Genomic DNA, 26,075 nt, shown 5'->3' on the forward strand with positions numbered 1-26,075 from the left:
TAGAAACCAGTAATAGTTGACCAGACAGAAACAAAATAGGTTTAGTGTAGGGATGGTGGGACAAAAGCTAAGTTGTGTGGGCTGATGACTGAATAGGAAGCGTGTAAGTAGTATCTATATAAACTATTATTTCAAGGAAATTATATCCAACTAGGCCCTAGCAGTAGACAAATGACAGACTCTTATTAGATAATTTTAGGAGGGCTAATAAAAGGCTTACATATGAAGTGTGGGCAGCCCTCATGGTTTCTCCACATAAGGGATAGTGCTACCCATGGGCTACTTACAGCACACCATTATCATCTATTGACCTAACTGAGATAGGAGAAAGGAGAGAGAAGGGGAGAAGGGCAGAGAGAGAGAGAGAGAGAGAGAGAGAGAACCTGTATCAAAAAAGTTCCCTGTTAGGAGCTATGACCTTTAACCAAGGAATTAAACCAGACCATGGAGACACCCCAAGGAGGAGCTGGGATGATAAAATCCCCACTCTCCTTCCTTCCTTAAATCTCCTTCTAGTGCTTCCCATTGACCAAACCCAATTGAAAGCAAGGCAGAAAGTAGGCCCATTGATGTAATCATACAGGCCAGCATCCAGTGGCCTGGAGGTCGAGAAGGGTGGGGAGTGAATCTGGAGGGGTAAATGGAATATAGTCAGTACAAAATCAGTTTGAGTAGAGCAATAAGAAGATACAGTATTAGCTACAGTAGCTGCAAAGTCAAATGAAGAGGTTGAGTTTTATGAAGTTTTTTTTCCCACTGTAACAGCATGGGAGAGAACTAAAATCTGAGGTAAAAAGTCAACAGAAAAGAAGTTCACACTATTGGAGAATTTAAGGATAATTGATAGAGAAAAAGTCCTGGAGGATTCAGGTGACAGATAAAGAGTCAAAGTGAAGGGGTGGCTTTAAACAGAAGGAAGAACATCTCGTTTTCTCAGATTGGCAAGAAGGAGAGGCAGAAGCCTGGTTGTATTGAATCTTTAGTAAGGGGGAGAGGTAAGAAATTGAGAGAACTGTTGATGGAGAAGGTATGATCATCTGCTGGGCAGGAGAGGGTGGAATATCTGGGTGGATTTGGGGAGAGTTAAATATCTTTTGTTTTTTTAAAACTTTTAAAATATTTATTTATTTGTTTATTTTATTTTTGACTGCTTCGTGTCTTAGTTGCGGCAATCGGGATATTTTGTTGCGGCATGGACTTCTCTCTAGTTGTGGTTTGTGTGCTCAGTAGTTGTGGCATGCGGGCTTCGTTGCCCCACGTCAGGTGGGATCTTAGTTCCCTGACCAGGGATCGAACCTGAGTCCCCAACGTTGGAAGGCAGATTCACTGGACCACCAGGGAAGTCCCAAGGGTTATATATCTTTTAAATAGACACTGTGGGGAGCAGAAGAAGGAATTGACCAAGACAGGACATGCCCACTGAAAGCCTGGTAATGTTGGAGATCCTGAGCTATAACATGTGCCCTATATGTATGACTGAGGGGTTTTTCTTATCAGTGGTATATGCACAACAGCCTGACTGTGTAATGCAAGGCTGGTTAAAGGGATGATTCAGGATACTGGTTTTATCAGATTAATTTGGTAGTAGGGCAGGACCAAAGGAAATGAGGCCATTGGTGATATTCCCTCAAAACCCATCTTACACAACTGAGATCATTTTATTTTCTCCGTCTTCTTTTGGGTGCTATTTTTAAAGTATATGTGCAACATATATACTTAAACCCATGATAATCGTGGTGTTCTTGGAAATATTTCACAAAATTTAGATAAAATTCCGACAAGTATCATAATTAGCATTTTCATGCTCAGCACAACACGTTTTTTTCTGAAGGTTAGAGCAAGTGTCACATAGGGCAGATAAATATAGTCTAGGTTCAAATTTTAGTAAACACTTGTACTATATTTATGTATCTACAATGCATGTGGAAACCAATGGTATTTGCTAAATCCATGCAGCTTGTAGCTAACAAATTAATATCGTATCTCAAAATAGAGAACTATATTGAATTATTGCAATATTTTCTCTTCATTTCTTTTGTGTTTTTTAATCAATATGATTAGTACTTAAAAATGATCAATTATATTTTCAAAATCCTAAAAATGTTAGTTTTTACCAATAAAGTCAATGGAAAAATGATACTGTGAGAAAAGAGTGTCACATGCTATGGCTACCCCCACCCAAATCTATACTTATTGTTTGGAATATAATTAAATACCACCCAGTTGGCTATTGACCTCTGTAGTTTTACTCTACCAGTTTTTTTTTTTTTAATAAGGATTTTTTTTTTTTTTAATTTTATTTATTTATTTATTTTTGGCTGTGTTGGGTCTTCGTTTCTGTGCGAGGGCTTTCTCTAGTTGCGGCAAGTGGGGGCCACTTTTCATCGCGGTGTACGGGCCTCTCACTATCGCGGCCTCTCTTGTTGCGGAGCACAGGCTCCAGACATGCAGGCTCAGCAATTGTGGCTCACAGGCCCAGTTACTCCGCGGCATGTGGGATCTTCCCAGACCAGGGCTCGAACCCGTGTCCCCTGCATTGGCAGGCAGATTCTCAACCACTGCGCCACCAGGGAAGCCCCTCTACCAGTTTTTAATATGTGTGTCCTTGTGTCAGGGATGAAATCTGCCTATCAGTGTCCTTGTGTCAGGGATGAAATCTGCCTATCAGTAAAAACAGATTTTAATTGTATATAATGTACATTAAGTCAGCAGAAATAAAGATTTCTGAATTTATTATGTTCTCAGATTCATTTAACTAATAAAACATTTCCATGTGGTTGTTCTTGATTAGATGTGGAAAGAGGTTTCTTCATTCTCTTAATATTAAAGAAGATGAAATAACTTGGAGAGATTTCTTTCCATATAGTGAAGAGTAACAAAGGGAAAATAAAGAGGAGCGATGTGTCATGTAAATTGATTACTATGCCACTGATTGTAGTACTTGATCCATGGTGGGCATTAATACTGTAAAATTATGGATTTTGCTCTCTTGCAAGCATTTCCCCCATAACTATCAAAGGATGTAAGATAATCTTATCTATAGGAATCACTAATTCTAAGGCAATGCTGGAAATTAAATAACTGTACTCTAGTAGCTATTTTATTTTGGCTTTTTAAAACTAAGGATCAGAATATAATACTTTATCCATATGTTTCTTGTCCTTGCATGCAGTCTTTTAAGTCCAAAAACTATATTTTTATTTAAAACTATAAAAAGTAATTCCTAGAATAAGTTTGTATTCTTGCAAAGTCTGAAAAGAAAAAAATAAAGAGCTGGTTTGCATGCAAAATGTAGATTATTTTAACTTACTCTTTGACTTCAACAAAATAGTATTTATATGACAATATTTAAATCAAACTGAAAATTCACAGAAAATCTGTTAGTTTCTTTGTAAAGGAAATGTCAGCTACTAAAATTAATAACCTCCCAAATTTCAGTATCATAATAAAATTTTAATTGTCATTTATGTAAAAATCCAAAGAAAGTGATTGGTGGGCAGTCTTCCATTGGGTGATTCAGGGACCCAGAATTTTTCCATCTTTTGACTCCATCATTCCTTAGATGCACTGGCCTTTCACTTCTGGCTGACAACAAGAGTGGATCCTGCATGGAAATTATACTAGGCTAGGCCTGGACATGATGCACATCATTTCTGCACACGTTCCCTTAGCTAGAGCTGTCATGTGGTAACTTCTAAGTGAGGCAAGAAAATGTCAGCTAGCCTTGTGCAAGGGAAAAAAGAGGAAACGATTTGGTGATAAATTAGTAATCTACCGTGGAGATTGACTATATGCCTTATCCTTCTTCCTGCACCTAGAACACAGAGTAGACAATAGCAAGTCTCATCTAGCTCAAAGTCTGGCATATCCAGACAATGTGCAATCCTCTTTCTCAGGTTTGAATTTCAAGAGTTTGTTTTGAGCCATGTTGAGGCTGAGGTACCTATTGGCTACCTAAGTGGAGAGGTTGAATGAGTAGCTGGGTATATGTGGTGTCCATATGTTCTGCTTTGCCCAAGGCAGTCCTGATTTATGCCTATTACTTTGGAATAATTATTAATAGGACCTTCTCTCTCTAAAATGTATTCAGTTTAGATGATATGTTATATGGATATAAAAGCTTGAAGTTTAAACTATGACTACATAAAATTTTTGGTTATTCTTTGGGGTATAGCTGTCATTTAAAATTGTGGACCTTCAGGTACTCTGACATTTAGAAATCAGGAAGAAGAGAAGGATTCAGATAAGGTGACTAAGGCTAGTCACTGGCCAGTGACTAGGAAGTGAACCAGGAGAGTGTGGACATCACATGACGTGCAGAAAAAGTAGAAATAATGACTGCTCTCATGGATCTCACAGTCTTCTGAAAAGAATGAAAATTTTAAAAAGTAAATTCAATTACATTTCTAGATTAACCTTCCGTCTCTTAGTCCCAGGAAACTTTGACTCCAGGAATAGAGAACAAATCAAGGTTCTTTTAATGCACCATGATCTTAGTTTTCTGCATGTTCTACCAGCTGTGTCCTCTGCCTACACTTCCTTTCATCCTTTATCCCTTTGGTGAATTCCTACTCATGATTCAAGGTCCTGCTCAAAAGTTTAGGAAGCTTTCCCCAAATCCCCACACCAGGCAACATTTGTGACTTCACACAATTGACTATCATTAGTTACTCCTTCCTCCAATGATCTATCCCAAGCAAGCTTATTTTATTCATCATTATATCCTCAGCTCCTATAAGCCTATCATACACACAATAAGGGCTCCTATAAATCTTTGATGAATTATAATACACTGAGTTATCTCATTGCATTGTAGTAACATGCTCATGAGAGGATCTACTCCTACTACACTGAGAATCCTTGGGAATGGAACAAGTTCTTATTTATTATTTAAGTAAACTTTTAACTGATAAATAACTCATATATAGCAATGTGTATAAACCATAAGTATACTGCTTAATAGATTTTTACAAACTGAATACATCCATGTAACCAAAACCTAGCTTGAGAAACAGAACAGGAAGCATGTCAGAACATTTCCTGCTTCATTACATGCTTCCTGTTCGATGAACCACAACCAAGATTTAACTACTGTGCTGACTTTTAACACTTATTTATTTATTTACTTGAATGTTGCGTTCTTTAAATTCTATAGTGCTTTACAATTTTCAAAAGTTGCACAAACATGATTTCATATAATCCCATAGTAACCCATTTTTTTCTCTACCCCTATATTGCTCCTCCCCCTTCCCTCCCCCCACTGGTAACCACTAGTTTGTTCTTTGTGTGTAAGTCAGCTTCTTTTTTGTTTTATTCACTGGTTTGTTGTATTTTCTAGATTCCACATATAAGTGATATCATACAGTATTTGTCTTTCTCTGTCTGACTTGTTTCACTTATCATAATGCCCTCCAAGTCCATCCATGTTACTGCAAATGGCAAAATTTCATTCTTTTTTTATGACTGAGTGGTATTCCATTGTATATATACACCACATCTTCTTTATCCATGCATCTGTTGATGGACACTTAGATTGTTTTCATGTCTTGGCAATTGTAAATAATGCTGCTGTGAACATTGGGGTGCATGTATCTTTTCAAATTAGTGTTTTTGTTTTTTCTGGATATATACCCAGGAGTGGAACTGCTGGGTCAGATGGTAGTTCTATTTAGGTTTTTGAGAAACCTCCATACTGTTTTCCACAGTGGCTGCACCCATTTATATTCCCACCAACAGTGTACAAAGGGTTCCTTTTCTCCACATCCTCATCAACACTTGTATTTGTGGTCTTTTTGATGATAGCCATTCTGACAGGTGTGAGGTGCTATCTCATTGTGGTTTTGATTTGTATTTCTCTGATGATTAGTGATATTAGTGATTTTCATGTGCCTGTTACCATCTGTATATCTTTTTTGGAAAAATGTCTATTTAGGTTTTCTGCCCATTTTTAATTGGGTTTTTTTTGTGATATTGAGTTGTATGAGCTGTTTATATATGTTGGATACTAACCTCTTATTGGTCATATTATTTGCAAATATCTTCTCCCATTCAGTAGGTTGTCTTTTTGTTTTGTTGATGGTTTCCTTTGCTGTGCAAATGCTTTTAAGTTTAATTAGGTTCCATTTGTTTATTTTTGCCTGTTTCCTTTGCTTTCAGAGATGGAGCCAAAAAGCACTGCTGCAATTTATGTCAAAGAGTGTTCCGCCTGTTTTCCTCTAGGAATTTTATAGTATCTGGTCTTAATCCATTTAGGTCTTTAATCTATTTTGAGTTTATTTTTGTGCATGGTGTTAGAGAATGTTCTAATTTTATTCTTTTACATGTAGTTGTCCAGTTTTCCCAGCACCATTTATTGAAGAGACTGTCTCTTCTCCATTATTTATTCCTGCCTCCTTTGTCATATATTAATTAAGTGTAAGTGTGTCAGTTTATTTCTGGGCTCTCTATTCTGTTCCACTGATCTATATGTCTGTTTTTGTGCCAGTACCATACTTTTTTGATGACTGTAGCTTTATAATATAGTCTGAAGTCAGGGAGCATGATTCCTTCAGCTCTGTTCTTTCTCAAGATTGTTCTGGCTATTCAGGGTCGCTTGTGTTTCTATACAATTTTTAAAATTATTTGTTCTAGTTCTGTGAAAAATTCTATTGGTATTTTGATAGGAATTGCATTGAATCTGTAGATTGCCTTTGGTAGTATTGTCATTTTAAAAATATTAATTCTTCCAATCCAAGAACATTGTGTATCTTTCCATCTGTTTGTGTCATCTTCAATTTCTTTCATCAGTGTCTTACAGTTTTCTGAGTACAGGTCTTTTACCTCCTTAAGTAGGTTTATTCCTAGGTATTTTATTCTTTTTTGGTGCAATGGTAAATGGGATTGTTTTCTTTTTTCTCTTTCTGATAGTTTGTTGTTAGTGTATATAAATGCATCAGATTTCTGTATATTAATTTTTATCCTGCAAATTTACCAAATTCATTAATGAGCTCTAATAGTTTTCTGGTATCATCTTTAAGATTTTCTATGTATAGCATCATATCATCTGCAAACAGTGACAGTTTTACTTCTTACTGTCCAGTTTGGATTCCTTTTATTTCTTTTTCTTCTCTGATTGCTGTGGCTAGGAGTTCCAAAACTTGAATAAAAGTGGCAAGAGTGGACATCCTCGTCTTGTTCCTGATCTTAGAGAAAATGCTTTCAGCTTTTCACCATTGAGTAAGCTGTGGATTTGTCATATATGGCCTTTATTGTGTTGAGGTAGTTTCCCTCTATGCCCACTTCCTGGATAGTTTTTATCATAAATGTATGTTGAACTTTATCAAAAGCTTTATTGCTTTATCTGCATCTATTGTGATGATCATATGGTTTTTATTCTTCAGTTTGTTAATGCGGTGTATCACATTGACTGATTTGCAGGTGTTGAAAAATCCTTGCATCCCTGGGATAAATCCCGCTTGATCATGGTATATGATCCTTTTAATGTATTGTTGGATTTGGTTTCCTAGTATTTTGTTGAGGATTTTTACATCTATGTTCATCAGTGGTATTGGCCTGTAATTTTCTTTCTTTTTTTTGTGATGTCTTTTTCTGGCTTTGGTATCAGGGTGATGCTTGCCTCATAGAATGAGTTTAAAAGTGTTCCTTCCTCTGCAGTTTTTTGGAATAGTTTCAGAAGGATAGGTGTTAACTCTTCTCTAAATATTTAGTAGAATTCATCTATGAAGTCATCTGGTTTGGACTTTTGTTTGTTGGAAGTTTTAAAATTACTGATTCAACTTCATTACTGGTAATTGGTCTGTTCGTATTTTCTATTTCTTCCTAGTTCAGTCTTGAAAGATTGTACCTTTCTAAGAATTTGTCCATTTCTTTTAGGTTGTCCATTTTATTGGCATATAATTGTTCATCGCAGTGTCTTACGATTCTTTGTATTTGCGTGGTGTCGGTTGTTGTAACTTCTCAAGTTAAATCTCAAGAGTTAGCTATTGTTCTGACTTTTAACACTTTAGATTAGTTTCATGTCTTTTTGATTTTTAGAGTTATATAAATGGAATTACACATTACGTACTCATTTGTATCTGGCTTCTTTCACTCAATATTATTTTGTAGGAGTCATTCATGTTGCCTATAGTTGTGGTTCATTGTAGAGTTTTCTATTAAATTAATATACTTCAACTTATCTGTTCTAGTCTTGATGGACATTTGGGTTTCCAGTTAGGGTTATTATGAACTATATTGCTACAGACATCCTTGTGCATGCCCTTTTATTTACATTTGTACAAATTTTTTTTGGAGGGGATATATACCTAGGAGTGAAATTTCTAAGTCTCGAGTATGTTTATCTTTAGCTTTAGTAGATACTCATCAAGCAATTTTTACAAATGGTGGTATGAATTTGTACACTCACCAGCAGTTTATGAGAATTCAGTTTTTCTACATCCTCACCAATACTTGTTGTTTTCTTTATCATTTTAGCCATTCTGGTAAGTGTGTAAGGGAAATACATTGTGGTTTTAAATTGTACTGCCTTGATGCCTATTTAAGATGAGCACTATTCCATATAATTAATAACCATTTATATAACTTTGTCTTGGTAAGATGCTCATTTTTCTATTGGAGTTGTCTGTCTTTATTCTTAATGATTTGTAACAATTCTTCATATATTTTGCATATGAGTCCTCTATTGGATATAGCTATTGAATTTATCTCCTTTCACTCTGATTGTCTTTTGATTCTCTCATGGTATTTCTCAAAGAACAAAAAGCCTTAATTTTAATGTAGTTAGTTTCATTTATTCTTTTTCCCCCTTTATGATTCCCACTTTTTGTTTGCTGTTTAAGAAATCTTTTCTTATCCCAAGGTATTGAGATTTTCTCCTATTTTTTCTTTTAAGAGCTTTATGGGTTTTGCTCTCCTCATTTGGATCTGTAATCTATCTCAAGTTGATTTTTGTGTATAGTGTGAGATAAAGGGCAAGATATATATTTTTCAGATAGTCCGTTTATCATATACCTATATTGAAAACATCACTTTCCCCAGATTACTGCACCATTACCTTCATCATAATTTAGTGTCCAAATATGTATGCGTCTATTTCTGGACAGTCTATTCTGTTCATTTGCGTATTTGTCTATTCATGTGCTCCTATAGAGTGAATAATTGTGTTCCTTCAAAATTCATATGTTAAAACTTAATCCTCAATGTGATGGTATTTGAAAGAGAGGCCTTTGGAAAGTGATTAAGTCATGTGAGTAGAGCCCTCATGATGGGACTAGAACCCTTATAAAAGAGGCCCCAGAGAGCTTCCTTCCCCCTTCAGTGAAAAGAGAGCCCTATATGAACCAGGAGGTGGGAACTCACTGGATACCAAATCTGCCAGTGTCTTGACCTTGGACTTCCCAGCCTCTGGAACTGCAAGAAATAAATTTCTGATGCTTATAAGCTACCCAGTCTTTAGTATTCTGTTGCGGCAGCCTGATAGGACTAAGACATGTGCTATATCACACTATCTTAATTACTATAGTTTTTAATAGGAAAATATGGGCAGTATAAGTCTTCTAGTATTTTTCCTATCAATTAGTTTTGCTTTGGCTATCGTGTGCATTTTACATTTCTATATAAATTGTAAAATTAGCTTGTTGATTTCTTCAAAAGATCCTGCTAGGATTTTGATTTGGATTATAACAAATCTGTGAATCAATTAAGGGAGAGTTTCTTCCATCTTAGCAATAGTCATTGTTCCAAACCATACACATGGTATGTCCCTGCATTTATTTAAGTCACTTATTTTTGAATTCCCTATGCATAATATGTGCCTGGAACTCAGCTGACCCTCAAAAACATAAACTCTCATACGCCCTCAACTTCCACTCTTATGTCCTCAATCAACTATGATCGCCCATATTTTCCCCTTTTATACCATGTGATTCTCAACTAAAAATACTTAGTTTACTCCTCAGAGATTATCTTTCATTCAGATCCAAAATTCTCTGAAGTATCAACTGGGCTATATAATCTGTGCTAAGAAAGCAAGGCAAAGACTCTTCTCAAGTTAGTACCTTTATTATTTTATCTATGTTAGTAGGAGACAGTACCTCCTATCACAGTAACGTATATGGAATATGAGGCCCTTCCACACAAGGATGACACAACTATCTAATAATAAATAGAAAATGATAGTGGCAGATCTATCTTGACTGTATAAACATACTTCCAAATAGAGTAAATCACAGATACACGTTTTACTTAACAAATATTAGATTTGGTACCAATATATGAATATACTTATATAGGAAGCTTCAAGTGAAGTTATCATATATTCTAATGCCATCTAATACTCACATATAATTTTTCAAAATTTGTGCCCCAGTAATGTGCAGAGTAGATCTCTTTAACCAGACTTTCCAATGATGACAGCTCAAACTTTACTTCCATGGGCCTCTGTTGGCTTTGCAGTGTGTGTATGTGCATGCATGTTGGTGGGCAAGTGTACTGGCACATCTCAATCACTTAATCAATAAACAGCTCTATTCTTTTTAAAACTGTAGTTTCCAACTCCTGACAATTGCAGCACTGAAGAAACAGCCACATAACTTCTCATACTCTGCTTTGATTAGAATAACTAATTACAGTTTAGTACTGTAGGGACAAAGTTATTAGCTAACACTCAGCTCTAGACACTGCAATTCAATTACTGGCCTACAATCTTTAGAAGCACAAACCTTGGTAATTAGCAGCAAGCTTTCATCTTATCTCAGCAGAGCATGTAAGCAGTTGCCTCTGGAAGAAGCAGAATCAAAACACAGATAAGAGCAGCACATGTATGTATTCTAGATCTATAATTGTTACTGAGGGTCACAGAAGCCTCAGCAGGGCAGGGTACAATGCAAAGAATTTTGATACTTTGAAAATGAGTCAAGTGTGCTATTTTCTAGCAAGAAGTTATGTTAGGAATAATTTAAAGAGTGTAAAGTAGATTGTCTGTCTTATTTCATAAATTTGAAGATAGAGCTGAAAAGAACTAAGCCTAGCACTGTAATAACTATTTAAATAAAGAAACTAAAGTCCAAAAAGATTATGGGACTTGCATACAAGGTCACATAGCTAATTAGATCCTGGCTAGGACTAGAACTCCAATCTCCAAATGACCCATCATTGCTGTTTCCATTGCACCCTCTAAACATCAAGTCTCCTGCAAAGGACATTTTCAAGTTGGAAAGAGGCACTTATCACCAATTCTGTTCCTAGTAGCCTTTTACTAAGTTAAACATAAAATAGTGTATAATAAGGTACACTGCTTTTCAGTCTGCGAAAGGCAGGGATAGATGGTCTCCTTTGCATTATCTAAATGTATTGAACAAATTATTCAAATGGAATAGTGTAGAGATGTTCCAAAGAGGCAGGGTGAAATCACTTGCATATCTAATTTAGCTTTTATGGAAAGTTCAAAAATCCAAGTGGTGAATGAAAGAGGAGAGATTTCTACACAAGAACTTGTTTATTTTGCAATCAACAATTCAGCTGGGTGAATTCAATTCAGCTGGGTGAATACATGCTATATTTATGCCACTCATTAGATTCAACATAAGCAGTTGATGTCTGTTTGACATGGAATAGCTAAATCATCCTGATAAAATAGAGAATTGTTTACTTTAAATAGATATTTAAGTACACCTGATGTTTAGAAGGGCTGAGTGGCTTGGTCAAGTTTATACAGGTAGTCATTGTCAGAGATAGTATCCAAACCCTTGCCTCCTGACTCTCAGAGACATTTTTTTTTAAAAAAATTTTGCCACAGAATTTTAATCTAGAAATAAGAGATACCCATGGGGGAAATGGAGAGTGGACTTAGGAACCAGAAAATGTGAATAGTGAATCCCACTTTGAATGACTGGCTGTCCATCCAAATGCCTGTTCACTTGACTCCTCTGAGTTTCAGCTATCAAATTCCACAAAATAAAGAAATACCCAAGAATTATTTTATTTTATGTAAATTTGATTCCGAGTGTAAAAGATTGAAACAGTATTATATCATCTAGACTAGATATGCATTTCTAAATCTTTCTAGAGGTTAATACTCCAATAGAGATAATTATTTACCTACTCAATCTGTATTTCCCAACAGCAAAGAATTTGTGTGTGTGATATTAACTAAAAGCTGCATCATTCTTTTAGCATCAAATGCAAAAATTAACACACATTTAAATAAATGTACTAGAGTTGGTTTTCCAGACAAAAGCCGTGGACATTTTCTGTCATTAAGAAAATCGTTCTTAAGGTATTGTACCTGCCTTACCTCAGTAATTGTTCTCCCGGAGGCACAGCAATTATCTTACAAGGCAAAAGCTAAAGCCACATATTAGGCGTGTTCCTGGGGACAAAGGAATAGTATCAGATGAGATCTAGTAGGGTAATATAGCTGAAAGTGCACTGTAAACTACAAAACAAAATTAAACATAGCATTAGGAATGTCAGCATGGAATAGTGGCAGGAGCACTGGAGTTGGCATCAGGAAATAGATTTCAGTCCCAGCTTGGCCATTTACTAGCTAAATGAGTTTAAGCAAGTCACATAACTTCTCTGACCTTCATCTGTTAAATAGGGATAATAATAATTGCCCTTCCTGATTTGTGGAGTTGCAGTGGGAGAGGGGATGAGGTAACATATGCTAAAGTGTGTTATAAAATGTATCATATTTGACAAATGTTAAACAATGTTATTTTCTACTTGCATCCTGAAGAGTCCCACTACCTATTCACATGTCTACATCTCCTGTGTATTAAACTTTCAGCCTAGAGTCATGACTTTGGTGTATGCCATTATTAAAGCGATTTAGCCTCCTTTATCATTTAATTTCCTTCTCCCCAGTCCTTTGAGCCTTTAAATCCTTTGCATCTCCCTTAAATTTAGATCAGGCATTCTTAAATCAGACTAGTCTAGTTGAGTCCAATAGAACCGGTTGGTAACCACGCTTTGTCTCTCATTAGCTGTGTAGACTTGGGGAAGATTTTTAAATCTCTCTAAGCCTCAGTTTTTTAATCTATAAAATGGATTATTGTGAAATTTAAATGAGCAAATAATCCATGGGAAATACTTAGTAAAATTCCCCTAATCCAATATTTTTATTGCAGTAATTCCAAGATGAAAACATGTGGAAGCAATAGCTACTATGAGTAGAATAATTATGTTCTCAAAAGCAGTGTGGTCTAGTGGTTCATGTATGGGTCTCAGGCAATACTAGGGGCTTTATTCTTACATTCATAGCAAAACATAATGGACATGGTTTTTCTTCATCAGTTTTGTTCCTTTGAAGTTGAGTGTGCTAAAAATTCTATACTAAGAACTTTGAAATAAAATAACTTTATTCTTCTGAATCTTCTTCTGAATTTTCAAATGCTAACAAATAGTCACAGTTGAAAATTATAGTTACTTAGAAGGATTCTTTTTTTTTTTTCTTAATAGTACATAATATGTTGTGTTCAGATTCTGGGGCAATAAATTTTCTATTATTCTTGTTTAGCAATGCCTTTACAATTATTTCCTTTTTTAATGACAGGTTCCCCCAAATTAGTTAGTTTTGTTTTTGTTTTTACCAATATATCAAGTGTGTAAATGACAATTTTCAACTCAGTATACTTAAGACAATATGGTGTTGAATTCAAATTTGAATCTCCAATATGTCTGTCGCCAGTAAAACTATGTGAATGTTTGTTTAATTATTACCCCTGCATTGTTCATGACTTATGTAATTATTTTTCTTCTGGGTCAATGATCAATATTTTCATTTGTCTTGGTGAATAGTTATGGAAATAGTCTTAATTTCATGTCTATTTATTGATAAATTTATATTTTTGTGTGTGAGAGGAAGTTTGTGAGTTGAAAGTAATTTTTGGAAAGTTTATGGTTCTCTTTTTAGATATTATTTGAATTTTTAATTGTTGGAAAAAACATAACATAAAACTTCCCAACTTAAACTGTACAGTGCAGTGTGTTAAATATATTCTCATGTTTGCACCTTGGGGAAGAATGCAATGCTCCTGGGCATCAGCATAAATTGATATCAATAGTGAGACTTTGCCACCATTAATTCTAAAATATGTGGCATTGACTTAGCAGGAGTAGAAATAAGTGAGGAAATTGATATTTGAGACTTGAAAAGATGTAGACAAATATCTTCCAGTGACAAAACATTTGGTAAAGTGGCTACCTCTGATTGCCTTCCAATGCTCTATTTCTTTTGGAACAGTTTGCAAAGCAGAGTATTAGTAGTGAGTTGGGGTTGTGACTGGTTACATTTAGCAAGGCATGAGAAGAAAGAGGTGGTCACCAGCAAGAACTGGCTGTTTGTAAGCAGATATGGAAAGGAATTTAGAACAGGGAAAATCAGAAATAAGACTGAAAAGTCATTGTACAAAATAGTCTATTAAGACGGTTTTGTGGCAAAGATCAGATAATAGATATGACCTCCCATCAAGCCCAATGCCTTCAAAGTAGTTTCCATCATGGAGAGAGAGACAGAGGCAGAGAGCAACAGAGAGACATGGAGCCAACAAAGAAAAGGATTAAACCAGGCTTGAGGATTATATCTAGGAAAGAACTTTTCGTGAGGTTGCAGGAGCACAGAATTGACTATAAACAGATCAGAAACTTACTAAATTTTTTTAGATAATTATATTGCCAAAGAAACCATAAGCTTGGTCTTAAAAAGTCATTTTGCTATGTGAGCTCAAAACCAAACCTTAGGCCCCAAAATTTGCACAGGCAGGAAGAAGCTGAGGAAGACAAATTCCTGGACAAATTCTCCAATCCCCAAATTAGGTTTGAACTATAGAGGGAAAAGGACAAAAAAGAACATCCAAAGAGATAGAATCAGGAGTCACAGAGAAAAATGGATGAGAGAGCTTATCCCAGATAGCAGACTGAGAGACCAATAAAGGAATTTACCCTACTGCCAGGGCAGAGGGGCCTCACAATGCCTGCCTGGCAGATTTCATCGTTGCTGTGGACCAGCAACTGCTGAGCCTCTCAGCCATTATTCCCTACCCCTTTTTATGGGAGTGTTTAATCAGTTATCCTGTTCCTGCTCCACTTTTATACATTGTGCACATGTTGATATATGCATGTGTGTATATATGCATGCATATTTGTGTGTGTGTGTGTGCGTGTGTGTGTGTGTATGTCTAGGGGGGCAGATAACTTGTCTTTATAGTTTATAGGGCACCATATCAGGTTTCACCATCTCAGAAAATGGTACTGCTATTTATACTTTTGCTTAGCCTAAAGAGAGACTTAAAAAAAAAAATTTCTCTTCTCTCAGATTGTTTATCCAGCCCATTAGTCTTACTGGCAAAATAAATCCAGAATTTGACCACTTGTCACTACCTCCATTTCTACCTCTCTGGTCTAAGTCACCATGATGTCCCCCCAGAATTACTCAAAAAACCTCCTGATTGGTACCCTCCTCCTATAATTCCGACCGTACAATTTGTTTTCCCCACAGCAGCCTGAGCTATCCTTTTAGAGTGGAAGTGAGACAGTGTGAATCCTCTGCTCCAAAGTCTCCATGGCTTCTCCTCACATTTAAAAACCAAGGTCCCTGGCCTCCTCGCCAGTCATTCTCCCCATGTACGAAGTGCCACCCACTCTGCCCTCCTTACCATTCCTCAAACATGCAGAGCGTCCTCTCAGCTTGGGTCCCCCCTCTCCCCATGGCCATCTGCATGGCCCACTTCTTCATTCCATGACTACCTTTGCTCCAGTAACACTTCCTCATAAAGACCCAACCACTTTGCCACTCCTTATTTTTCTTTGTACCCCACATCATCACCTGACATTTTATGGAATATTTAAAGGGTTTTGTTTTGTTTACTGATGTATACCTAACTCAAAAACAGGGCCTGAAACATGGTAGGTGTTTCACAAATACTCACAATATGAATGAATATCTTGTTTGCTGCTGTATCTCACCATTAACGTGTCACAAAATAAATGCCGTTAGAGTGTAGAATAGGATGGACCCAATTCTATCTGGGGCGGTAAGTGAAAGCCTCCCAGCAGGGCTAGCTTCATGGATGCCCAACCCGTGCAGTCATGCAGGCCTTGCATTTAGAAGAGCCCTGCTCTTGGTTGAACGCTCTGCTGCTGCTATCTTGAAATTCTTAATAATTTTGAACAATGAGACCTGCTTTTTTTGTAGTGATATAATTCGCACACCATACAATTCACCATTTTAAAGTGTACAATTCGGTGTTTTTTAGTATATTCACAAAGTTGTGCGACCATCATCACTATCTAATTCCAGAACATTTTCATTACCCCAAAAAGAAACCCCACACCTGCTGGTAGTCATTCCCCATTTCCCACATCGCCATGCCCCTGGAAAACATTAATATACTTTCTGACTAAATTTTCCCATTTTATACATTTCATATAAGTGAAATCATACGATACATAACGTTTTGTGTTAGGCTTCTTTCGCCTAGGGTCATATTTTCAAGGTGTAGGATGTATCAGTACTTCGTTTCCTTTTATGGCTGGGTAATATTCCATTGTAAAGTTATACCACATTTTGTTTGCTGATTCATTCATTAACAGATATTTGGGTTGTTTCTACTTTTGGTCTATCATGAATAATACTACTGTGAACATTCATGTACAAGTTTTTGCATGACTGTATGTTTTTAATTTTCTTGGATGTATACCTAGGAGTGGAATTGCTGGGTTGTATGAGTACTCTATGTTTAACTTTTTGGGAAACTGCCAAGCTGTTTTCCACAGAGGCTGTAGCATTTAATATTCCCACCAGCAATGAATGAGGGTTCCAATTTCTCTACATCCTCCCAACACTTGGTATTTTCTGTTATTAATAATACTTGTTATCTTTTAATTATAGCCATCCTAGAGGATGTGAAATGTATATCATTGTGGTTTTGACTTGCATTTCCCTAATGACTAATTATGCTGAACATCTTTTCATGTGCCTATTGGTCATTTGTATACCATCTTTGGGGAAATGTCTATTCAAATTCTTTGACCATTTTTATATATTTTTTTAATAGAAGTATAGTGGACTCACGATGTTGTGTTAATTTACGGTGAACAGCAAAGTGATTCAGTTATACATACATACATATATATATATATATATATACACATATATATATATATATATATTCTTTTTCAGATTGTTTTCCCTTATAGGTTATTACAAAATATTGAGTATAGTTCCCTGTGCTATACAGTAGGTCCTTGTTGGTTATCTATTTTATATATAGTAGTGTGTATGTGTTAATCTCACGCCTAATTTATCCCTCCCCCTCTATCGTTTCCCCTTTGGTAACCATAAGTTTGTTTTCTATATCTATGAGTCTATTTCTGTTTTGTATATAAGTTTATTTGTATCATTTTCTTTTTTAGATTCCACATATAAGCAATATCATATGATATTTGTCTTTCTCTGTCTGACTTACTTCACTTAGTATGATAATCTCTAGGTCTATCTGTGTTGCTGCAAATGGTATTATTTCATTCTTTTTTATGACTAATTCTTTTTTATGACTAACATTGTATATATGTTCCACATCTTCTTTATCCATTCATCTGTCGATGGACATTTAGGTTGCTTCCATGTTCTGGCTATTGTAACTATTTTTAAATTTAAAATTTTTTGTCTTTTAATTGTTGAATCATAATAGGTCTTTATATATTCTGTATGCTAGATCAGGTATATGATTTGCAAATATTTTCTCCCATTTTGTGAGTTTTTTTACTTTTGTGATAGTGTCCTTTGAAGCAAAAAAGTTTTGAATTTTTGTGAAGCCCAATTTATTTATTTAATATATTTGGTAGCTTGAGATTTAGATGTCTAAGAAAGCTTTGCCTAATTCAGGGTCACTAAAATTTGTGCCTTGGATTTCTTCTAGGAATTTTATAGTTTTAGCTCTTACATTTAGGTCTTTGATACATTTGGAGTCAAATTTTGTATATGGTATGAGGCTGTCATCCATATTCATATTTTATTTGTAAATATGCAGTTGCTCCAGCAGCATTTGTTGAAAAGATGGATCTTTCTTCATTGAATCCCCTTGGCAGCCTTGTCAAAAACCAATTGACCATAAATGCATAGGTATATTTATTTATTTATCTGTTTATTTATTTATTTATCTTAGTTCTATTCCATTGATGTATATGCCAGCACCACACTGTCTTGATTACTATAGCTTTGTAACAAGATTTTTTTCCTCATGTTTTTGATTTCTTTTCTTTTTTTAGATTCTTTTCCCATATAGGACATTACAGAGTATTGAGTAGAGTTCCCTGTGCTATACAACAGGTTCTTATTAGTTATCTATTTTATATATAGTAAATAGTATATATATGTCAGTCCCAATCTCCCAGTTTATCCCTGCCCCCTTATCCCCTGGTAACCATAAGCTTGTTTTCTACATCCATGACTCTACTTCTATTTTGTAAATAAGTTCATTTGTACCCTTGTTTTTAGATAATACATATAAGCAATATCATATGATATTTGTCTTTCTGTGTCTGGCTTACTTCACTCACTATGACAATCTCTAGGTCCGTCCATGTTGCTGCAAATGGTATTATTTTGTTCTTTTTTATGGCTGAGTAATATTCCATTGTATATATGTGCCACATCTTCCTTATCCATTCTTCTGTTGATGGACATTTAGGATGCTTCCATGTCCTGGCTATTATAAATAGTGCTGCAATGAACATTGGGGTGCATGTATCTTTTTGAATTATGGTTTCCTCCAGGTATATGCCCAGGAGTTGGATTGCTGGGTCACATGGTAGTTCTATTTTTAGTTTTTTAAGGAACCTCCATACTGTTCTCCATAGTGGCTGTACCAATTTACATTCCCACCAACAGTGTAGGAGGGTTCCCTTTTCTCCACACCCTCTTCAGCATTTATAGTTTGTAGATTTTTTGATGATGGCCATTCTGACTGGTGTGTGGTGATACCTCATTGTAGTTTTGATTTGCCTTTCTCTAATTAGTTGTAATAAGTTTTTAAACTGGGAATATGAATCCTCCAATTACATTTGTATATTTTGATTTTTTTTAAGCTATTCTGAGTCCCTCGCATTTCCACCTGAATTTTAGGATCAGCTTGTCAATTTCTGAAAAATAAGCAGTAATAATTTTGATAAGAATTGAATTAAATCTACAGATCAATTTGGGGAATACTGTGATGTTAACAATATTAAGTCTTTCAACCCATAAACATGAGATGTCTTTCTGTTTATTTAGGTCTTTAATTTATTTCAACAATGTTTTATAGTTTTTGTGTATAAGTCCTGCACTTATTTTGTTAAAATTTTTCCTAAGTATTCTATTCTCTTTGATGCTATTTTCAATGACGTTATTTTATTAGCTTTATTTTCAGATGGTTCATTACTAGTGTATAGAAATACAACTAACTTTGATGTTGATTTTGTATCCTGTATTCTTGCTGAACTTCTTTATTAGCTCTAATAGTTTTTGTGTGTGTGTGTGTGTGCGTGTGTGTGGATTTTCTGTGTACCTAATCATGTCATCTCCAAATCAAGATAGTTTTAATTCTTTTTCATTCTGGATGTCTTTTATTTCATTTTCTTGACAATTTCCCTGGCTAGAACCTTTAGCACAATGATGAATAGGGGTGGCAAGATGGCACATGCTTGTTTCTTTCCTGAACTCAGGGGAGAGCTTTTAGTATTTTACCATTAAGCATGATGTTAGAGGACCTGAATTTTTATGTTTATTTGGCCCTACATATTATGTAGCTGGTTCTGCCTCATAAAGAAGAGCACAGTTGGGCTGAGGATTAAAGGATAAGTAGGAGCTCCCCAGCAGGTTAGGAGGAGGAGAGAGAACAATATGTGCAGTATTACATTCTGGATCTCAAAGTGATTCAGTGGCTGGTGTGTTAAGGTCAAGTGAGACTGAAGAAAGTAGAGATTGGAGGGGCAGGTAGACTGAACCACTGTAGGCTTGCTGACTCTATTAAAGAGCTTTAGTTTTACTCTGTGATTTTTTGCGTGGGACACTATCATATCTGATACACAGTAGCAAAGAATGGAATAAAGGGAAATGAAGCTAGAAATTGAGGCAAGGAGGACAAATCATGGATTACTGCAATATTTGAGACAGTGAATCTAAACCTTGCCAGCTTTACCTTGGAACAGCTATATTCTTGGTTTTGAAGACTTTAGCTTCCTTCTTTTATTATTTTTTTAATGAAAAAAAAACTTTAGTTATAAAAACATGTAATTGTATCAGTAATTCTAGAATGTCCTGCATTTGTATCTTACTCACCACCCTTATTCACATTAGGCATTTCCCAACACATTAACAAAATCAAAACATATTCTTTTTCTCACTTCCTTTTTCCTTTCTACTCACCTCCCTTCCTTCCTTTTTCTTTACATTAATCAGTTAATTAATTAATTCCTTAAAGTTTATTTAGGACCGAAGAGGCTAAACTAGATCTGTAACACATTCCTTGCCCCTGAAGAGCCTATAGATCTGAGTGGCTGAAATGAAGCAAGGCAGCCATATTTCAAACAGAGAGTGATGCATCATTGTTATCCTTCAGTTACACCTGGTCACCTACCACAGCTCTGTCACTGTGGCCTTTGTTAAGAAAAGTTTATAGCCTCTGATATATACATGATAGTGTTTAATAAGTACTGCTTTGTTGTATTAGTTCAGGTTGGAATGACTGAAAGGACTAGAGTTAGAATTAGTGACTAAGTTTATAGAAGCAGTAACAAGAACCAAAGAACCAAACCAACTAGATCCTTAAATGTCAGATGAACTGGAGCTGCTGCTTGATTGCATATAGCTATAAATTCCTAGTCAATTCACAGATCTGGAAAGTGATGGGTCATTTCAGAGAGCGCACCTCTATCCTCCAAATTACATAACACTAAATCCATGTCATTAAATAAATGATTCTAACCCCTTTTTTTCTACTTGCCTTTATTGGATTTCAAAGTTCAGTACACATTCAAATTATTTAATTTTGATATCCCTTTTATGATCAAATGTCCTACTTTTGAAATGGAAAGCTCAGTTGGACATGTTCCCTGTTAAGTTTAAGAAGATTTTATCATTTAAATAAATTAAACCTTCTATCATGGGCTCCACAGAACATAATGAAGCAAGGAGAAGAAAAGCTTAAATGAAATAAACCTCTTTGCTGATAGAAAGAGTACAGACTATTGTGCATTCTACCAATAAATGTGTGGCTAGAATCATAGCCTGATTCGTGATTTTTCTTTTATAATTTTGTCCTTAATTTTTTGGTGTTCATTAGCAATTTGATTTGCCATTGGGCAAAAGACACAGAATACATCAAGTGCAGGAGGTTCTAGATTATTAACACTGAGGAAAAAAAACAAATGTTGCATTTTTTTAAAAGCTAATTTGAGTATCAAACACCATGTTGATAATCATGGATATACATTTTTTTTACATGATTTAATTCATGTAAGTTGATCTCCTATGAACTTCACTCAGATCCTTTAACACTTTCTAAAATAATGTTTTGGGGGATTTTGTTTTTTAATCTTTGCCTTCTAGGGAAAAGTCATCATCATTTCCATGTTATCATTAAGTAGAATTCATCTATATAGCTTATGTATTGAATTATTGAATTAACAGGAAAATTTTTACTTTCTGTATGACACATTGCCAATGTAAGAATCAACTGGATTATGAAAACTCTTATTGTTTGAAGATTCTTTCAATTGCCAAAAAGTAGCATGCAGATTTTTAAATCTAAACTAAACTATACACTGTTTTTAAAGGTTTAACTAAATAAAATTTATCAATCTTTCTATTCCTTACTAATTTGAACCATTTTATTTTACATGATTAAAAAGTTAAAGGTAAAAAGTACTTCTTTAAAAGGCAAGATTCAGCATGAGCTCAGATAATTTATTTGAGAATGTTCATACTTGTAATAGTAATGTAGAATAATTTCCATCCTATTTTTTATGATGAAATGTAGTCTCCTTAGTCATAAAAATACATCGTTATTCAAACTTGGAGTTTAGGGTCATAAAGTGATCTTCAAAACTATAAGGACTTATAGAGATGGCTTATTACATTTAAAGGTTTTGAAATACAGTGAGTTTTGTTTTCTTATTTGTTATATAATGAACATTTTATAACTTAAGACACAACAAAAAGCTCTCATGCTTTACATGTAAGACATAGATCAACTGGTTGTGACATCTCAGTAGATTATTAGTCTCTAAACCCTGTAAATATAATAAAATCAACTCTGGTTTTTTGTTTCTTTGTTTTTAATTTCAGAGCTTATATTCTCTTACCTTGCATTAGGAAAGTTTTGCTTTGTCATCAACTAGAAAATAAGTTCTTAATGGATGTCATTCTATTCTTACAATTGAAGGATTCTGATTCAAGTTCTTTAAAGATTGATTTGTGGGTCAAAGATTTGAACCTGATTCTACTCAGCAAGAATTTGTCAACTCTCTACTTGTTTAACTAGCACAGAGCTTCAATTGTTTGTTCAATTCACCACTTTGAGGGATGGTTCATCATGGCAAATGCTCTATGAAGGGTTACCTGTTGGATGTTAAACTGCTGTATCACTCCCTACTTCACCTACTCACCTATCCAGGTTTTCACAGGGTCCAGAAGGTGGTGTCAAAGTTATCTTGAGGAGCTGCAGTAGAGTATAATGGTTAAGACTATTTGTAATCTGACTCCTTGGGTTTGTATCCTGGCCACTTACTAGCTGTGTGACCTAATGCAAACCAGTTAAACTCTTTGTGCCTCAGTTTGCTCTTCCGTAACATGAGAATAATAGGACCTATCTTATAGAGTAGTTATGACAGTTAAATGAGATAATATGTTTGTGACTTCTTTGCTATATGCAAATTTTTATAAGTATTTTTCAATAAGCCAGAATTTCTGCTCTGCAGTCAAAAGAAATAAAATAAATTTAGTCTCATTCAGTAAACTCCATTCAAACCAATAGCTTTTTTAAAGTGACCTCTGGTTTAAAAGCCTGGTTATCTTAAATAGTTTATCAAATCCAGGTGTGAACTCTTAGGACTCTGTCTTCCATATACAAAACCTCATTCTTTCTCATTTCATTTTATATCTTCTTGGTAGCAAAATATGCCAACCCAGTTCTATCTCATTTGTCCCTTGATGCAGACTGGCAGCCTGGCCCTGTGACAGAATTTTTTTTTTTTCTTTATTCTCAGTAGTTTGGCATTAGGAGTCTTTGTTCTCCACTTAATAGTAGCAGTGCAAATGCCTTTGTTGGTTCTTGGTGGGGTGGGGCCGGCTGGTGGTAAGGGAAACTGGAGAAAGAAGGCTTTTTCTACTGATATTTTACATGGGTACATTATACCTTTAAATCACAAAGCATCCCAAACTTGGTAAGCACACAATAATTATAAGCAATTATTAGCCATTGTATTGAAAATTTAAAACATAAAGCTGTGGCCTAAGATGTCCACAGATTCTCAGTCTCCAGGAACCCCAAATCTTTCATAAACTGTGAACTTTACATGGCAGTATCAATATGTCCCATTCAGATAAATAATGCATGATTTCTTAGTGTGTGTCCTAAATATTGCATGGATGTCCTGCATTTTGACACCCCTATGTGCCCTCCTCCACTGTTCATTTGAAATAGATGCTTTTTTCCCCAAACGTGAAGGGCAATCTCAGTTACCACACTGCACTAAGGCTATGTCTTTCCAAGGTTAAGTAACTACCTTTAAAAAGGCAAACAAGGTCAGAGCGGAGTGGGAAGGAGGATGTCATGTCAGTTGATAGAATCAAAGTAAATGCCTTTTCAATGAACGGGGATGATATAGGAATAGAGTATCTGTGTTTCCATGTTTTGATTTGTCCAGTACCAAAGAGTGTTAATGTCTTGAAGGTTTAGCATGAGCCCTGTTTACTCAGGAAGCATAAGAAACATGTCAACCCTTTGAAAGACTTCTAATTAAACTCCTGGAGCTTTGATGTCAGACTTAGAGATTAGTATTACATTTTTAAAAAATATCCAATTTCATGTGCCAGTAGAGAAGGAAAAATATGCTGGTGTTAATAAACAGCTATTGAATTTAGAGAATATTTATTTTAAAATACAAATTATTGCCACTTGATAAGCTATATTTAGTGTATCAATCTTAATTTAGAAAATGTGCTTTTAGATGGAGGATTGCTTCTCCTTGACTTTTGTGTTTACAGTGATCATCGCTAGTATTGGTTTCTAGTATAAGTTCAATGACTATATGTTATTCCTGGAATCTGCTGAATCTCCAAGAGGTGATGAAAATGTTTTCAAACAGGAAGTATTTTATGAGAGTTCAAGGGAGACAACCAGCATATTTTGAGTGTCAATTATGTGCTGGAGACTATGTGCTTCACATGTATTTCTAATCTAACCAACAGCTTAATGAGAGAGGATGATGGAGGTAAGTAATTTTGCTAGCGTCATAAAATTGTCTGATTCTGAAAGCACATTAATATAACTCCCTTGTGAATATCCTTATAACCCTTATCTGCAGTTATTTTGTTCTTTAGATGACTGAGCAAAAATCTCACGCTTACCAAATTCACTTCTAACTCTGATAATATAAGTGGTAATAATTTCTTACATAGTCAGCCTTTTAAATTTCTCTTGATGGAGTTGTAACTTCTTCCCAGTATTATTTTCAAAATATATTTTTAATAAAATTTATGCTTACTTATTTGTGAATACTCATCTAACACTACATGTACTTTGTATTTAATTTTATATTTGAATTTTAAAGAATATTGGAATTTGAAGAGTCCAACCTCCTCCTCAGTGAAAGTATTACACAGACAACATTTGTATTTCTGTTTGGCTATTTCAGTGGTGTGAGTTTCATGAGTTTTCAAGGCAGTTTATTCAATTAATAGGTAATAGTTTGAAATGAAATTTGTATACTGACTTGGTATTTACCTTCCAGAAACTTCTAAGTATAAATCCTTGTTCTGCCCTCTGGAGCCACATAAATAAATTTAATCCCTCCTCCCACCCAACCCAGGTGCTATGTTGGTAAACTGTTTAACTTTTCAGTAGTTTTATAGCCTAGAACCCTTACTATTTGGCCTCTAAACAGAGGATGGCATTAAAAATGGCTTTGGATCATATCTATATGATTCAAAAGAAAACCTTACAAAAAATAGTGATGTATTGCAAGGAAAATTAAGAGATAAATATGTTTTCTTACACATAAAAGTATACACACATGTATATATATACTAACATAAATGTTTACATTTATATATTTAAATATTTTCTATGAAATGGGAACATGAATATGAAAGCAAATAGCTCTGTTCAGTTGTCTCTTTACTATACTCCCTCTCTGATATGCAAGGAAGTGGAACTAAGTAAGCTAAGCAAGCTTTGTCAGTGTTTCTGTGTTGGATTTTAAGTGTATTGCATCTGTTAACTGGCATTGGAATATTTTTCCCTTTAGAAATGATCTTATCCTATCTTCAAGGGTTTCCTTTATAAAACAAAGTACAACTGGTATCTTGTCACACAAGTATAAAGTCATATGTTTTTATTTTTATTTATTTATTTATTTTCAATAAGGTAATTTTATTATTTTTATTATTATTTTTTAACATCTTTATTGGAGTATAATTGCTTTACACTGTTGTGTAACTTTCTGATGTATAAGAAAGTGAATCAGCTATACATATACATATATCCCCATATCTCCTCCCTCTTGTGTCTCCCTCCCACCCTCCCTATCCCACCCCTCTAGGTGGTCACAAAGCACCAAGCTGATCTCCCTGTGCTACGTGGCTGCTTCCCACTAGCTATCTATTTCACATTTGGTAGTGTATATATGTCCATGCCACTCTCTCACTTTGTCCCAGCTACCCTTCCCCCTCCCCGTGCCCTCAAGTCCATTCTCTACATCTGCATCTTTATTCCTGTCCTGCCCTGAGGTTCTTCAGAACCTTTCTTTTTTTTTTTAGATTCCATATGTATGTGTTAGCATACAGTATTTGTTTTTCTCTTTCTGACTTACTTCAC

At 35.1% G+C, this 26,075-nt stretch overlaps 1 protein-coding gene and 1 long non-coding RNA gene across 2 annotated transcripts in view; one reads left to right on the forward strand and one right to left on the reverse strand.

Moving 5' to 3' along the window:
* Positions 1–26,075, forward strand: part of KCNH5 (potassium voltage-gated channel subfamily H member 5) — a 334,448-nt gene that overhangs the window by 295,595 nt on the left and 12,778 nt on the right. The gene's annotated exons all lie outside the window — the stretch shown is intronic.
* On the reverse strand, positions 1,120–9,176 carry LOC309655414. The gene is made up of 2 exons (XR_014260830.1): positions 2,662–9,176; positions 1,120–2,627 (listed from the first exon to the last, which is right to left on the reverse strand). It is a non-coding gene; the product is annotated as an uncharacterized lncRNA (long non-coding RNA).

The sequence above is a fragment of the Balaenoptera physalus genome, assembly GCF_965194825.1.
Source record: "Balaenoptera physalus genome assembly, chromosome: 2".
In the NCBI taxonomy this organism is placed as follows: Eukaryota; Metazoa; Chordata; class Mammalia; order Artiodactyla; family Balaenopteridae; genus Balaenoptera; species Balaenoptera physalus.